Source organism: Diadema setosum, chromosome 1 (genome assembly GCF_964275005.1).
Source record: "Diadema setosum chromosome 1, eeDiaSeto1, whole genome shotgun sequence".
In the NCBI taxonomy this organism is placed as follows: domain Eukaryota; kingdom Metazoa; phylum Echinodermata; class Echinoidea; order Diadematoida; family Diadematidae; genus Diadema; species Diadema setosum.
In genome coordinates, this window is record NC_092685.1 from 32,627,177 (window position 1) to 32,642,193 (window position 15,017).

The 15,017-nt window shown below is 39.7% G+C and overlaps 1 protein-coding gene across 1 annotated transcript in view; it reads right to left on the bottom strand.

Annotated features, from left to right (window-relative positions):
* The window catches only part of LOC140229884 (uncharacterized), a 100,557-nt gene that overhangs the window by 36,322 nt on the left and 49,218 nt on the right, over nucleotides 1–15,017 (bottom strand). The window lies entirely within an intron of this gene.

Genomic DNA, 15,017 nt, shown 5'->3' on the forward strand with positions numbered 1-15,017 from the left:
TGGACATAATCATTGAAATACTAACACATAACTTACATGGCTACATCCATGCAAACATGCCATGTAAAAAGTCATGGTGAGGTTTCAAGGAAGTATGTATGTGCGCGTGCACATGATAATTTAGTGTCCGTTTGTGCGTGTGCGTGTGCGTGTGTGTGTGTGTGTGTGTGTGTGTGTGTGTGATGGAAGAATGTGTTTATTATGTCAGTTTTTTGCGTATGTGTTTTTAGCTGCGCGTGGGGAGGGATACCTAGTAAGCTGTTGCTGGCATAAACATTGATATTGATTTTATCAGCAGCTTTGAATTTGATGAGTTTGTTTGGCAGATTTGTATATGAATTCGGAGTGGAGCTTCCGTGCGGGCGGATGCTGCTTTTCTACATACGGTCCATTATGTCTTATTTATCAACATTGATGGGAAATCGTTTCATCAGGAAGGATGTGGTATCGGTTCGGGTGTGCGTCGAAGGGGGTTACGTTTCGTTATTGCAAAAGTTTGTTATTCTGAAGGCTCATTCGTCCGAAGGCTCATTCGTCCGAAGGGTCATTATTCCGAAGGTTCGTTATTCCGAATTTCATTTTTGGATCAACGAACCACTAGGTATAGGGAATTGTGTGTTTCGGATAAATGAAGCCTCGGAAAAAACGAAACTTCGGAATAACGAACCTTCATGTGTGTGTGTGTGAGTGTGTGTGTGTGTGTGTGTGTGTGTGTATGTATGTATTTGGGTCGGTGAATGTGGGTGTGGGATGATTTAGGTTTTGTTTAATCAGGGGTTCGTGGGTTGGGGATTGGATTTGAAGAAGGATAGTTATAAATGGTATGACAGATGTTGGTAGGATTTAATATTTAGGATAGATGTAGGCCCTAGATTTGTTTAGGTTTGGGAGGGGAGGGGGTGGTGGGGTTTTTTTATGACTGATTTCATTCTAGATTTGTGTAATATATTTGTGTGTTTTTTATGTATATGCCCTTGTAAGTAAGAAGGTGTTACATGATTCAAACCAATATATTCAAGGAATATAGGTTTGGTAGGGCCCTATACATGTCAAAACTTTCTCGTGAAGAAATTATTAGTAGGGTTGGTCTATAATCGAGTTATCTATGTTGAAGTGAGATTATTTGTGGTATAAATTGACAAATGGATTTGCTTTTGTTTCGAATTGCCATTTGTAACTTTTTTTTTTTGTTCATGTTGCACCCAGAATGGGTCGATTTATGAATAATTGAATGAAATCAATAAATATCAAGGAAAAAAGTGTTGAGTTGGTTTGTTTGCATTATGAGGTTTGTTTGAGTGTTTGTTGGTGTTTGTTTGTATTACGTATGTATTAGCGGTGTGCAATGGCAGTTCGTTTGTGCTAAAATCAAGTAACGATTGACAAATTTTTTACGGCGTGTGGAAGTTATTCGCTCATGCATAAAGCATGCCAAACCTATTCTGGGACAAAGAATAGTGGTATGGACGTTCTAGTTTTTAAGACTGATGGAAGAAAATGACTGCAGGGAAAAATGAACAAAGACAAATAACATTTGGGGAGGGTACCTCCCTCGTACGTATTTTCTCTCGGTCTCTCTCTCTCGCCTAGCCCGCCTCACCGCTGATATTTGGTTGACACACCTGTACTATTTTTAGATCAACGCTGGTGTGAATTCCTTAAACACGTGCTCATACACTCTGAAGGCGTTTGTATTGCAACAGTAGCGCCACTATATTCCACATACACACGTAAGCTTATACAGGCACACGTATACACACAGACAAACAAACCACTACCACTATGTAACCACCACACATGCACAGTTTCTACATATTGTATTATTATACTCCAAACACACACACACACACACACACACACACACACAACAAATCATACACATCACATATCATGCAGCTCACAATACACACACACACACACACACACACACACACATACGCATAACTTACCAGTCATACCCATCCCGCCAAAGCTTAACACCGGAGGAACCACCCCGAGCCCGGGGCGACAATCCGTGACGGGGCGACAATCCGTGTCGCAACAAATTTTTTGCCAACACGGATTGTCGCCTTCGAGGTCAAAAACTGGGAACTGCACAAGCGTCACGGATTGTCGCCAGGCGACAATCCGTGACGGGGGCGACAATCCGTGCCGCCAGCGCCCGTCACGGATTGTCGCCCCGAGCAGGAGGCGACAATCCGTGTAAGGGCGACAATCCGTGTCGCAACACCCCGTTTTACCATTTTTTACCGGACCGAACAGAAAATTTACCGGTCAACAACGACAACCTGAAAAAAACATTAAATGACTTGTAAACTCATTTTCTTGTTTTTTTTTAATGGACGTCCCCCCCCCCCCCCACCCATGTACATTCTACAGATTAATATTTTTTGGAAAACTTGCATTATATATTGCACAAGAAATAAAAAAAAAAATAGGAAAAAATAGAATGCTTGTTTGTGAATTACAGTGTAAAATGATAATGAACAAATTCAGATTGTGTCAAATGCGTTTGTGACTTTTTCTGAACATCGGCGCACGAACTTGCTGCGTAACCTGCTCTTGGTGGTCAGTTGGATTGCGACGATTTAATGAATTATTTTAGCTGTGATATTTTCTGATGCACGCGCTACAAGGGGTTCTTTATTTTTCTCCCGATAATCTATTCACATTTGTGCATGCGTTCTTGAAAAGTACACGACATGCAGGGCCGAATTCGCAATCCTTTTTTGCGCCCATTTCCACCTCAAATATTAGCGGGTTTGTGACAATTTCATAAATTACTTCGGCTGTAATATTTTCTGATGCACGCGCCAAAAGAGGTTGAAAATGCGTCCTTTATTTTTTCCCGATAAACTCTTCGAATTTCGTAAGTGCGTTCTTAAAAGATGCACCACATGGCCGAATTCATGATACGTTTTGCGCCTATTTCTACCCCAAATATCAGCGGGATTGTGACGATTTCATAAATTACTTCGGCTGTAATCTTTTATGATGCAACGCGCCAAAAGGGGTTGAAAATGTGTCCTTTATTTTTTCCCGATAAACTCTTCGAATTTCATAATAAGTGCGTTCTTAAAAGATGTTTCACACAGCCGAATTCATGATATTTTTTGCGCCTATTTCTACCTCAAAATATCAGCGGCATTGTGGCGATTTCATGAATTACTTCGGATGTAACTTTTTGTGACGCTCGCACCGGCTAGAATGGTTGATAATGCGTCCCTTTCTCCCCATAATCTCTTTGCATTCCGTACATGCGTTCTTTAAAGGTAAACGACACGGCCGAACTCACGATCCTTTTGGCGCCTATTTCTACCTCAAATATCAGCGGGATTGCGATGATTTTATGAATTACTTCGGCTGTAATCTTTTATGATACACGCGCCAAAAGGAGTTGAAAATGTGTCCTTTATTTTCCCCGATAAACTCTTCGCATTTCGTAAATACGTTCTTAAAAGATATACGACACGGCCAAAAATCATGATTCTTTTTGCGCCTATCGTTTCCTCAAACTTCAACGGGATTGCGATGATTTCATGAATTATCATTCGGCTGTAATCTTTATGATGCACAGGCCAAAAGGGGTTGAAAATGTGTTCTGTATTTTTCTCCTAATAATCTCTTCGCATTTGGTACATACGAATACGACACGGCCTAATTCAAGATCCTTTTAGCGCCTATTTCTATATCAAAATAATATCAGCCGAATTGTGACGATTTCATGAATTACTTCGGATGTAATCTTTTGTGATGCACGCACCAGCTATACTGGTTGAAAATGCGTTCTTTATTTTTCTCCCCATAATCTCTTCGCATTCCGTACATTCGTTCTTTAAAGGTATGCGACACGGCCGAATTCACGATCCTTTTGGCGCCTCTTTCTACCTCAAATATCAGCGGGATTGCAATGATTTCATGTATAACTTCGGATGTAATCTTTTATGATACACGCGCCAAAAGGGGTTGAAAATGTGTCCTTTATTTTTCCCCGATAAACTCTTCGCATTTCGTAAATGCGTTCTTAAAAGATACACGACACGGCCAAAAATCATGATTCTTTTGCGCCTATCGTTTCCTCAAACTTCAACGGGATTCCGATGATTTTATGAATTATTATTCGGCTGTAATCTTTATGATGCACGGGCCAAACGGGGTTGAAAATGTGCCCTGTATTTTTCACCCAATAATCACTTCGCATTGCGTACATGCCTATCTACGTCCAACGTCACGGCCGAATTCACGATCCTTTTACCGCCTATTTCTACATCAAATATCAGCGGGATTGCGATATGTCATTAATTATTTCGTCTGTAATCTTTTGTGATACATGCACCAGAAGGGTTGAAAATGCGTTCTTTATTTTTCTCCCGATAATTTCTTCGCATCTGTGCATGCGTTTTCAACATTATACACTGCATGCAGGGCCGAATTTGAGATTCTTTTTGCGCCTATTATTGTTATCTCAAATTCCAAGGGGATAGCGAATTTTCATGAATTACTATTCGGCTGTAATCTATATTATGATGCAAACACCAGAAGGGGTGAAAATGTGTCCTTTATCTTTCTCCCGGTAATCTTTTCCCATTTCGTACGTGCGTTCTTAAAAGGTATACGTCACGGCCGAATTCACGATCCTTTTTGCGCCTATTTCTACCTCAAATATCAGCGGAATTGTGGCGATTTCATGAATTACTTCAGATGTAATCTTTTGTAATGCACGCACCAGAAGGGTAAAAATGTGTTTTTTACTTTTCTCCCGATAATCTTGTCGCATTTGTGCATGCGTGTTTGATAACCAACACGGCATGCAGGACTGAATTCAAGATCCTTTTTGCGCCCGTTATTTCCTCAAATTTCAACGAGATTGCGTTGATTTCATGAATTGTTATTCGGCTGTAATCTTTTATGATGTACCTACCAAATGTGTCCTTCATTTTTTTTTTCTCTCCTCTATAATCTCTTCGCATTTCGTACATAAGCTTTTGAAAGATACGACGCGGCCGGTCGAATTCATGATCCTTTTTGGGACAATTTCTACCTCAACAAGAAATGTTGCTACAGCAACTGGTTATACCCCCGCCAAACAACATTTCATAAGCTTTGGTCAAAACAACATTTCATAAGCTTTGGTCAAAAAACTGAGGAAGTAGTTAAATCCGCAAGATCTTTCCTTGATCTTCTGCCATTAATATGCCGTTACCATGGCAACGTACTTTCGGGTACTGTCGAAAAATGCGTCTTGCACATCTACAACCAAAGGCACACATCTGTACAAGTTTCATGGAAATTGGGCAAAAACTGAGGAAGTAGTTTGCAACACAAAATTTTCCATCATTTTGGCTCATAATATGTGAGCTGTTACCATGGCAACATACGTTTTGTCACTGTCAAGAAATGTGTCATGCTGACCTATATCCTAAGACAAACATTCAATATGAATTCCATGAGAATTGGAAGAACACTGATGAAGCAGTTTTGCCATGAAGCATTTTGCCCTATATTTTACCAATAACATGCCGTTACCATGGCAACGCACTTTTTGCCACTGCGGAAATATGTGTCCTGCTTATTAACATATTCAGATGAACATCTGTACCTAATTTCATAAAAATTGATCAAAAACTGTGGGAGGAGTTCGCGACGCAAGATTTGTACCCATTTTTGCCCATAATATGCCGTTACCATGGCAACGTACTTTTGGGTACTGTCAAAAAATATGTCTTGCACATCTACAACCCAAGGCACACATCTGTGCCAAGTTTTATGGGAATCGGTTGAAAACTGAGGAAGTAGTTCGCGACGCAAGATTTGTACCCATTTTTGCCCATAATATGCCGTTACCATGGCAACGTACTTTTGGGTACTGTCAAAAAATACGTCTTGCACATCTACAACCCAAGGCACACATCTGTGCCAAGTTTTATGGGAATCGGTTGAAAACTGAGGAAGTAGTTCGCGACGCAAGATTTGCAACGGACCGACCGCCCGCCCGACCGCCCGACCGACCACCCGACCGCCCGACCGACCGTCCGCTGATTCCTATATACCCCCTTCAAACTTCGTTTGGCGGGGGTATAAATATGTAAGCGGGACTGCGATGATTTTATGATTTTTTTTTCTCCCTAGTATTATCTCTTCACATTTTGTGCATGCGTTCTTAAAAAGTACACGGAAGGGCCGATTTCGTGATCCTTTTTGCGCCTATCTTCATTATGAGACCATTCTGAACGAATGAAAATATTCATCTGTGAAATGACTGTGTGAAATGAAAATAAACGCAATCAGATCCATTTACTGTATCGTTGAATATCGAATGTCTTTTTACTTTTTCTAAAAATCAACACAAGTAAATTAGTTCTAGCATAACTGCCACGCTGCTGCGAAGCCGGGATAGGATTGATCTTGCGTTAAAAAAATCATGAGCAAAATGACTCAGAAATGCGTGCGCTTCTATCAATGCTTCTTGTCTGGCATGACCGCCGATCGCAAGCAAACGAAAAGCAGTTACACTGTTCTATACATGCTTTGCATGTATTGCATTGCATGGCAGTGCGTGAACAGCGCCAAATGCGCAAGCGAGCGCGAATAACTGGTCGACTGCTAGTGCTCAAAACTAATATGTTTACTGTACAAATTGCACCGGTAGACATAAACGAAAACTTGCGTAAAACTTGTTGAACAGTGCGATATCTTGCCTTCTGTTTCTTCCTGATCGGGGCTGCTCTTTTTCTTTCTACTGACCCCACCAACGCTTTTTTCTTACTGGTCATGTCGGACCGGTAACTTGTGGATTTCCTGAAAAGTTACCGGTCCGACAGTGACTTTTACCGGTCTTTGACCGTCGGACCGGCGCCAGTGTGCAGCCCTGCATACAGCATAATCATTAACTTCACATTTTAAACATGCAGCTTCTAGTATCAGAACACGCCAATGAAGGAGTTTGGGAAAATGTGTGCAAGTCAAATGAACACATGGTTGGTTTGCTGGATGAAACTGGGATTGTCCATTTAAGCTCACCTCCTCAAACTTTAACAATTCAGATGACAATCAATGTACAACCAGAATCAAGCAAAGCTTGATTGGGAAAACACCTCAACACCATGACTGGTCAATTATGATTTGAGAAACATGTTCAGAAAGAACATAATTCAAGTTTGCTTTGAGGCATGTGAAAATAACTTGATTAGTATGAAAACGCATGTTTACCAACAAATTCTTTCAACAGTTTGAATGGGTTCAATGTGAAAGATGAGACAAAAGCAAGAAAATTTTGATTAGAAAATGCTGTTCTTTGGGTTGTTCAGCACAGCCATCACTGTTTTATGACTTACTGTGAGTATAATTATGTCTCATCTCCTTCTGTGTTTAAAACGTAAAATGACAACAAAGTTCCTATCTTTTTTCCTGATTTGTATGAGAGCACCGACTGCTTCTGCAATGAAAGAAACTGAAATAGCAGTGCCTAGCATGTATTTCAGACTCACCTCCAGCAAAATCTTCTGTCTAGAACTAGTAATATCAGTGTCATTTAGCTATCAAATGAAAGTGCAGTGCCACATCATTTCAAGTTATGAAAATAAGGAGTTGTATACTGTCAGCCCTAGAGCATGCCTCATTTCTTGATATTCTGGCTTTTGAGTGGCTTGAGCATGTTTGGATTGTTTGTTTTCTAGCTTCATGGCATATGATATTATAAAATTGTCATAGTTTCTTAACTTTGTTTTACTGCTTCCACTCTGATTTGTTTCTTGAACATAAATTCCCATAAAATTATATATATATATATATAAAGACGATGAAGACAAACAAGTTGACATAATGCATTGGAATCCAACTTCATTTATTTGTAGACCAAATTTTCGACCCTTGCACGGATCTTCCTCAGGGTAACAGTGCCACAATGCACTGTAACCATGGCACGGCACTTTTGATACTCTTAATGAAAATGTGTCTTATTCAACTCTATATCACAGTCACCATGTGTGCCAAATTTTGTCTCAATCACATAAAAAACTTACAGGAAAATCTAAATCTACAAGGCTTTTCCTGATGTGGGGGCCATAAGGCACTGCTACCACAGCAATACACTTTCAGTAGGGCCTACTCATAAAAAAAAATGTCCTGTGCAACTGTATATCAGTTACTACACTTGTATATGTGCCAATTTTCTTCTCAATCACATAAAAGAGTAGAGAAGAATTCAATTTTGCACGGCTTTTCCTGATTTAGGGGCCATAATGCACTGTTATTATGGCAATGCACTTACCAGTAATGTGTCTTGCAAAACTTTACATTAATTTATTCATATGTGCCAAATTTTTTTGTGAATGGCCAAAACATTTGAGAAATAAAGAAACAATTAGTGTTGCAAGCGTTTAAAAGAGCTGGTCTGCTAACCAAATGTGGTGTTTCATTCTTTTTTATCATTGTAATAACGTTCACTGGACATTCTATGAGATAGTATACAGTTACACAAGAGAATATACAAATGTGAGCAGTGAGGGCAGCAAACACATGCCATAAAATGTTGTTGCTGGGAAGGCCACTTTGATATTGTGTATGTATGCAGGCAGTCTTGTTTCATTCACAAATCTTTATCTTTTGGGTATCTTTACATTTTTCTTTTTGATATTTCATGTAAATGACTTATTGCTTCAATTGAAAAAAGAATGAAGTTGCGCACTACAATAATAATATTATCAATAATGATAACAATTTAATAACAATAATAATGACTAGAAAAGCACTCCGAGAGCGCAGACCTCCGCCAAGCAGTTACTTTCCACTGATGATCTTGCTCTTCCATAGAGATTTGTGATTTTCACCCACTGAAAAATCGCCCGATTTCACAATATAAAAGCCTTTGTTACGTCATGAACCCTCAGATACGTGGCGCGTCTCTCCCCAGCAGAAACTAGAGCACGCACTTTAGTACGCGCATGCAAACATCAAATACGCGCAGCCTGAACTCCCAAGTTCATTGACCCTACCTGCCAAAATATCAAAAATCCTTCATAAATTCCCCCAAAATTCTCGGATCACTACCAAAAGTTAATCGTTTGTTACTTGTGTCATTTTCAACCTTTCCTGCAAGTTTCATCCCAATCCGTTAACTACTTTTTGAGTTATTTTGCACACGGACGAACATACAAACGAACGAACCAACCAACCAACGGTAACGAAAACATATCCTCCTCCCTTAGCGGAGGTAAAAATAGAGCTTCTATGGCCCATATAAGAAATCAATGTTCCCTACCTGCTTTACAATAACTCTTATCGATTTTACACACATACATCACCACAAAAACATATCTACAAATTATATTCAAAATAACAATAACAAGGAAAAGTAGAAATTACGCGGTGCGTAATATATGTCCCCGCCGGAAGTAGCATTTAGTAGCAAAATGTACAATATAGGTAAAAAGATCATGGTCAAAGGTCAAAGAAGTCAAAGGTCAAAATTCTATGTAGAAGTTTTGAAGCCCTCACCTAGTGCCATCACATAAAGCAAACGGAATCAAAATTGGGTGAGAAATGGCGAAGGAGTAGCATTTGGTAGCAAAATGTACAATACAGGTCAAAAATCAAGGTCAGAGGTCAAAGAAGTCAAAGGTCAAAATTCTGTGTAGAAGTTTTGAAGTCCTCACCTAGTGCCATCACTTAAAGCAAACGGAATTGAAATCGGGTTACAAATGGCGAAGGAGTAGCATTTTGTAGCAAAATGTACAATATAGGTCAAAAATCAAGGTCAAAGGTCAAAGAAGTCAAAGGTCAAAATTCTGTGTAGAAGTTTTGAAGCCCTCACCTAGTGCCATCACATAAAGCAAACGGAATCAAAATCGGATTAGAAATGGCGAAGGAGTAGCATTTTGTAGGCAATGTACAATATAGGTCAAAATCAAGGTCAAAGGTCAAAGAAGTCAAAGGTCAAACTTCTGTGTATAAGTTTTGAAGCCCTCAACTAGTGCCATCATATAAAGCAAACGGAATCAAAATCGGGTTAGAAATGGCGAAGGAGTAGCATTTTGAAGCAAAATGTACAATATAGGTCAAAGGTCAAGGTCAAAGGTCACAACTGAAATTCTGTATAGAAGTTTCAAAGCTCCCATGTAGTGCTATCATATAAAACAAACAGAATCAAAATTGGGTTAGAAATGGCGAAGGAGTAGCATTTTGAACATTTTGATCACACACGGACGCACAGACGGACGGACAGACGGACACACACACGTACGGAGCCCGTTTCATAGTCCCCTGCTCGAACTCGTTCGGCGGGGACAAAAAGTAACATTGAATATACAACACACAAGATTAGCTGTTTGCATTAAAACACAAACTACATACTGATTACTATCATTATTCATCAAAGCAAGAAATCTATGTCCTTTGAAACTTGTATGCAACAAAACATACTGTCACATATTGTAAAAGCTGTTATTCCTCTGAGGGTTTGAATTTCATGAATTTCGCAAATTATTGTTGGGTTGTGAATTTAACGACACAGGAAAATATCGCCAACTGATCTTGATAATAACTGACTTTGCCAAGCAAAATGTGCTCATTTTGCACCTCTGGGGAAAACCACGGCCATGACTGGCTGGATAGGTACATGCTAGGGCGTCTAATGTTACATGCATCCTTCCTTAATGACAAACCTCAAGCGTGAGAGAGTGTAGTGAAGGCGGAGATTAAGGGCGCGTTCATGGGAATTTCGTAGCCAGAATCACAAACATGAATCATGATTCAAAACGTTGTTTCAAATCACGGTCTCCGCGGAAGAGCGTTCATGCGGGCTTGCGCAACGCTGATTCTGGCTCAGCTCATCCTTTGTCATTGCGCAGCGCACTGCGCAGTTTGACCTTGTCTCTGCAATTCGAGTCTGACCCACAGAACTCTTCAGGTTCTGTGGTCTGACCTCCTTAAATCCTTCTACCAACTGATCAATCAGTTTATTGTAGGCCTTAACTAATATGTTTTTATTTCGGTGAATACCTTCCAATAAGCTGTGACATTCAGGCTCTGTCCACAGATCAAGGGACAATCATAATTCTTCGTCTCGCCAATTGTTTCCCTTGGTAGACACAGCTGCAGCCATTACTATTATCAACTCAATCGGAGAGTAATTACATGTTGTATTATTACAATATACAGCTTGATACTAGCATAGAATCGGTGTATGGCGTTGATGTAAACAAACTAGTGCAGGTATGGTACCGAAATACACGATTCCCGCACGCGAACAGAACCAGAAGCTGTGGGATACCCCGTGAGACCTTTAAACAGTCATAGTAGTTCTAGTACCTACAAAATAGACTACATTAAAAAAAAATGTATCTAATAGACACTAGATCATGCTTGAAATTCATCATGGTCTGATGCTCAGGAGCCCTACTTCAAAGTCAAAGTCTTCAAGTGAACCCCTCATATTCCACAACTGCCACTACATTCATGTACCATCAAAAACTTATTTGTTAACCTTGTATCAAATGAAACAAGCTCCAATGAAACATTCCTGCAAATTCAAGATGAAATCAGACCATGGATTTTCAAACAGCAGACAAAATGTGTAAAAGTTGATAGGCAAAGCATAATGCAAGATGCATAGCATACAGTGGACAACAGATGAAAGGCAAATGCAATGTCCAGCAGTCCTTGTCATATACTTCTGTATGTGAGCTACAAAAATTATAAAACTGCAGAAGTCAGAATCATTTGGCTATAATAATCTACTCTATAAATCACATTATTTGAGACTACAACATTTCATTTCATACTAGTGTTTTCCTTATCAACAATAATACACACTATTATGAAATGATAATTTGCACAAACAGGTGAAAAGGCATATTGGGATAGTTCAACAGATTACCTAGTACAAATTCAACTACAAATGAATAAACAAATTTTTATACAAATAAATTAAAGGGGATGGCTAGTAACTGATCAGTGGGAATTCTGGAGGATGATTGTTCCAATCCTTGTGGGATTCATTTAAGAGTACATTATATATCTATTGTTGTGTGAAAATTATTTGCTTCAGAATGGTCTCATATTCAAGTAATGTGCAGTTTAATGTTTCCAGGTTAGCGTGCCTGGTCAGTGACGGGTCATTAATCTGCACATTACTTGAATATGAGACCGTTCTGAAGCAAATAATTTTCACACAAGAGTAGATATATAATGTACTCTTAAATGAATCCCACAAGGATTGGAACGATCATCCCTCAGCATTCCCACTGATTCCCACTGATCGGTTACTAGCCATCCCCTTTAAGTGAAACACTTCATGAATAGGGACTTGTTAGATAATTCAGTGAGCAGTTGACTTCTCAATCAAGAACCACAGTGATAAGAGGAATGAGATTTCTCCCTTTTTAGAAGAAAATATAGTGATTTCCCATTTTGGAGACAATACATAGGGCATTAGTGTTGTGGGTGATAATGTTTTGCCAGTTATTATTTGCATGTCTATCAGTCAACTCGCAAAATTCACAAAAACAACAACAACACTGCACAATGTGCCTTGTGTACAGTATCCATCAAGTTCTATATCAAGCTGCACTATAAATTGCACTAAAACAATCCTTGAACCACTTCAATATGTACTCAATAAAACAGTAGCTCCATTTTTACTTTCAACAATGCTATGAAACATACAATAGATTGTTATGTGCATCATCTACTTTAAAGAACCTGCCGTGCAAGTTTACAACTATCCCCCCTGAAACTCCGCACAATTTGAATACTTTCTATTCCTGTGTGAGTCAGTTCAATTGCAATCCTACTCAAAGGTATGCAATAGTTCAACCTTTGCAAACAAGACATTCAGCAGAGTCATATAAGGATATTGGTTTTCTGTATTACCTTGTCTCTCTGCTGACTCAATCTGAAGTTCAAAAATTACATTCTAGACTTCACACACAGGAACTGGACACACTAATGAGATCTGGTATGAGCATGGGTTAAGGACTCTTTCAAACAAGGCAAGTGCCAAAATGTGTCTTGCCCATTCGCGTAGAAGAAGTTAATGTTTTGCTAAATCCCGGAAGTTCATTGACCCCGCCTATGACCTTTGACCTTGTGGTGACCTTTAACTCCCCAAGGGACATTTACCAGCCAAGTTTGCTCACAAATGGACATAGGGATCAAAAGTTATGAGCCTTAATCGAAACGCTCCGTAAAAACTGAACATTGGGCCCTAAAAGTTTGTTGACCCCTGTCTGTGACCTTTGACCTTGTGGTGACCATCAACTCTCCAAGGGACATCTACCATCCAAGTTTGGTAACAAACGGACATATACATCAAAAGTTATGAGCCATAATCGAAATGCGCAGTAAAAACTTAGCATTGGGCCCTAAAGTTCATTTACCCCTGCCTGTGACCTCTGATCGTGAGGTGACCTTCATGTTTGGTAAAATGTGTAACTTTGTATAACCACTCTTCCCCCCATGTTTGATTGAAATTAAAGTCCTCAGTAGAGAGTTCTTCAAGTTTTTGAAGCATTACGGATGGACGACGGACGGACAGACGCTGCAGGCGATCAGTTAGTCTCCCCGCACTTCCGGTGGGCTCGACAATAAACTACAAGAAGACCACTGCTTCATTGGGACAACTGTTTGGGGTGACTGCCCTGACAGACCGAGACCAGAAAATTGATTCATCTGAATACTACACAAAGTATAATGCCTTGTCCAATTGCAGTGCTATAATTAATGTGCCCTGGAAATGCTGCAACAATATTGGATAATTTCAAGTTCCAGTGACAGTGCTAGTGCTAGTACTATCTTGAAACCAGCACCGGCAATAAAACCAAACTTGAAATCAGTCAGTGTTGGGAGGTTTGCATAAAAATTGTGACATATTTCTGATAGTTGGTGTTGGGCCTGGTGTTGAATGTTGTCTGCTGAATTGAGGTCGGCCATTTGTGCTGGCTATTTATGTGCTTGTTTTAATTTTTCCATTGGCTAACACTAGCCCGAGGGATTATCTCTGCCATTTCAAGCTTGATGCTGGTGTTAGCATTGCTGTGCAGACCAATATTCACGTCCATAATAGATGCACGTTGTGGTGCAAAGTCTATGCTAATGCAGTGGTCGCCGACATACACTATTTAAATACTCTAGACATGGCTACATAATTTTGAGCCTGGGAGCAAAATTAAGATTGTGTTTTGGAGAAGGGATGAAATTTGTGGCATTTCAATCCGTTTTCCTCACAGTCAACTCAAACAGAAAAATACACTTATTTCAAAAGATATATCAGCATTTTCGCCCAAATATCATATGAAGGATGATATATCGATATTAGATATATATGTGAAGTTTCAAGGGATTTGGTGGTAAAATAAGGGAGATAGGAGGAGGTGAACTTCAGAGATTTTTTGTCCTTCGCTCCGCAGTGCTTCGATGACAGTTACGAATTCATAAGCTTTGGTTTCTTATCAGTGAGTTAATTGCACCGTAGCGCCGGGCCTGTGGTGAGGCATAACAATGACACAGCCCCAAAAGAAGGCCATTCCAGTAATGTTGGAATGCGTTGGTCCTAGTTTATCAGTAAGGCCAAAAAAAAAAAAAAATTGTTGCATTGGCGTAACCCGCCCGACCCTAAAAATTCCACCGACCCCATGTTTTTTTATAATTTTTTTTTTTGCTATCGATATCAAATATCTTGTTGATTCGCGATCGCACAAACCCGGAAGTGGAAACGGCTCTGGGGACATCGGATGTACGAGGGAGAGATCTAGCGCCTCGCATACAGTAAGCCTTCCTTGATCAGTACGTCATCTGTTTCCAACACGGACATGTACTCTAACAAGATTTATTCAGTGTATACGTAGCATTCAGACTGCGATGTATTGTGCACAGTTTTGCCATAGGTTTCTTGTGTGGAGAACTTACACGAATCTGTATATGTGGGACTGTAATAGAGATCGCCGTGTGCGATGAAAAGATCGTACATATGGGTCAATTTGCATCTATCTTATCTAAGTCAAAATAGTAAAATATGAAGT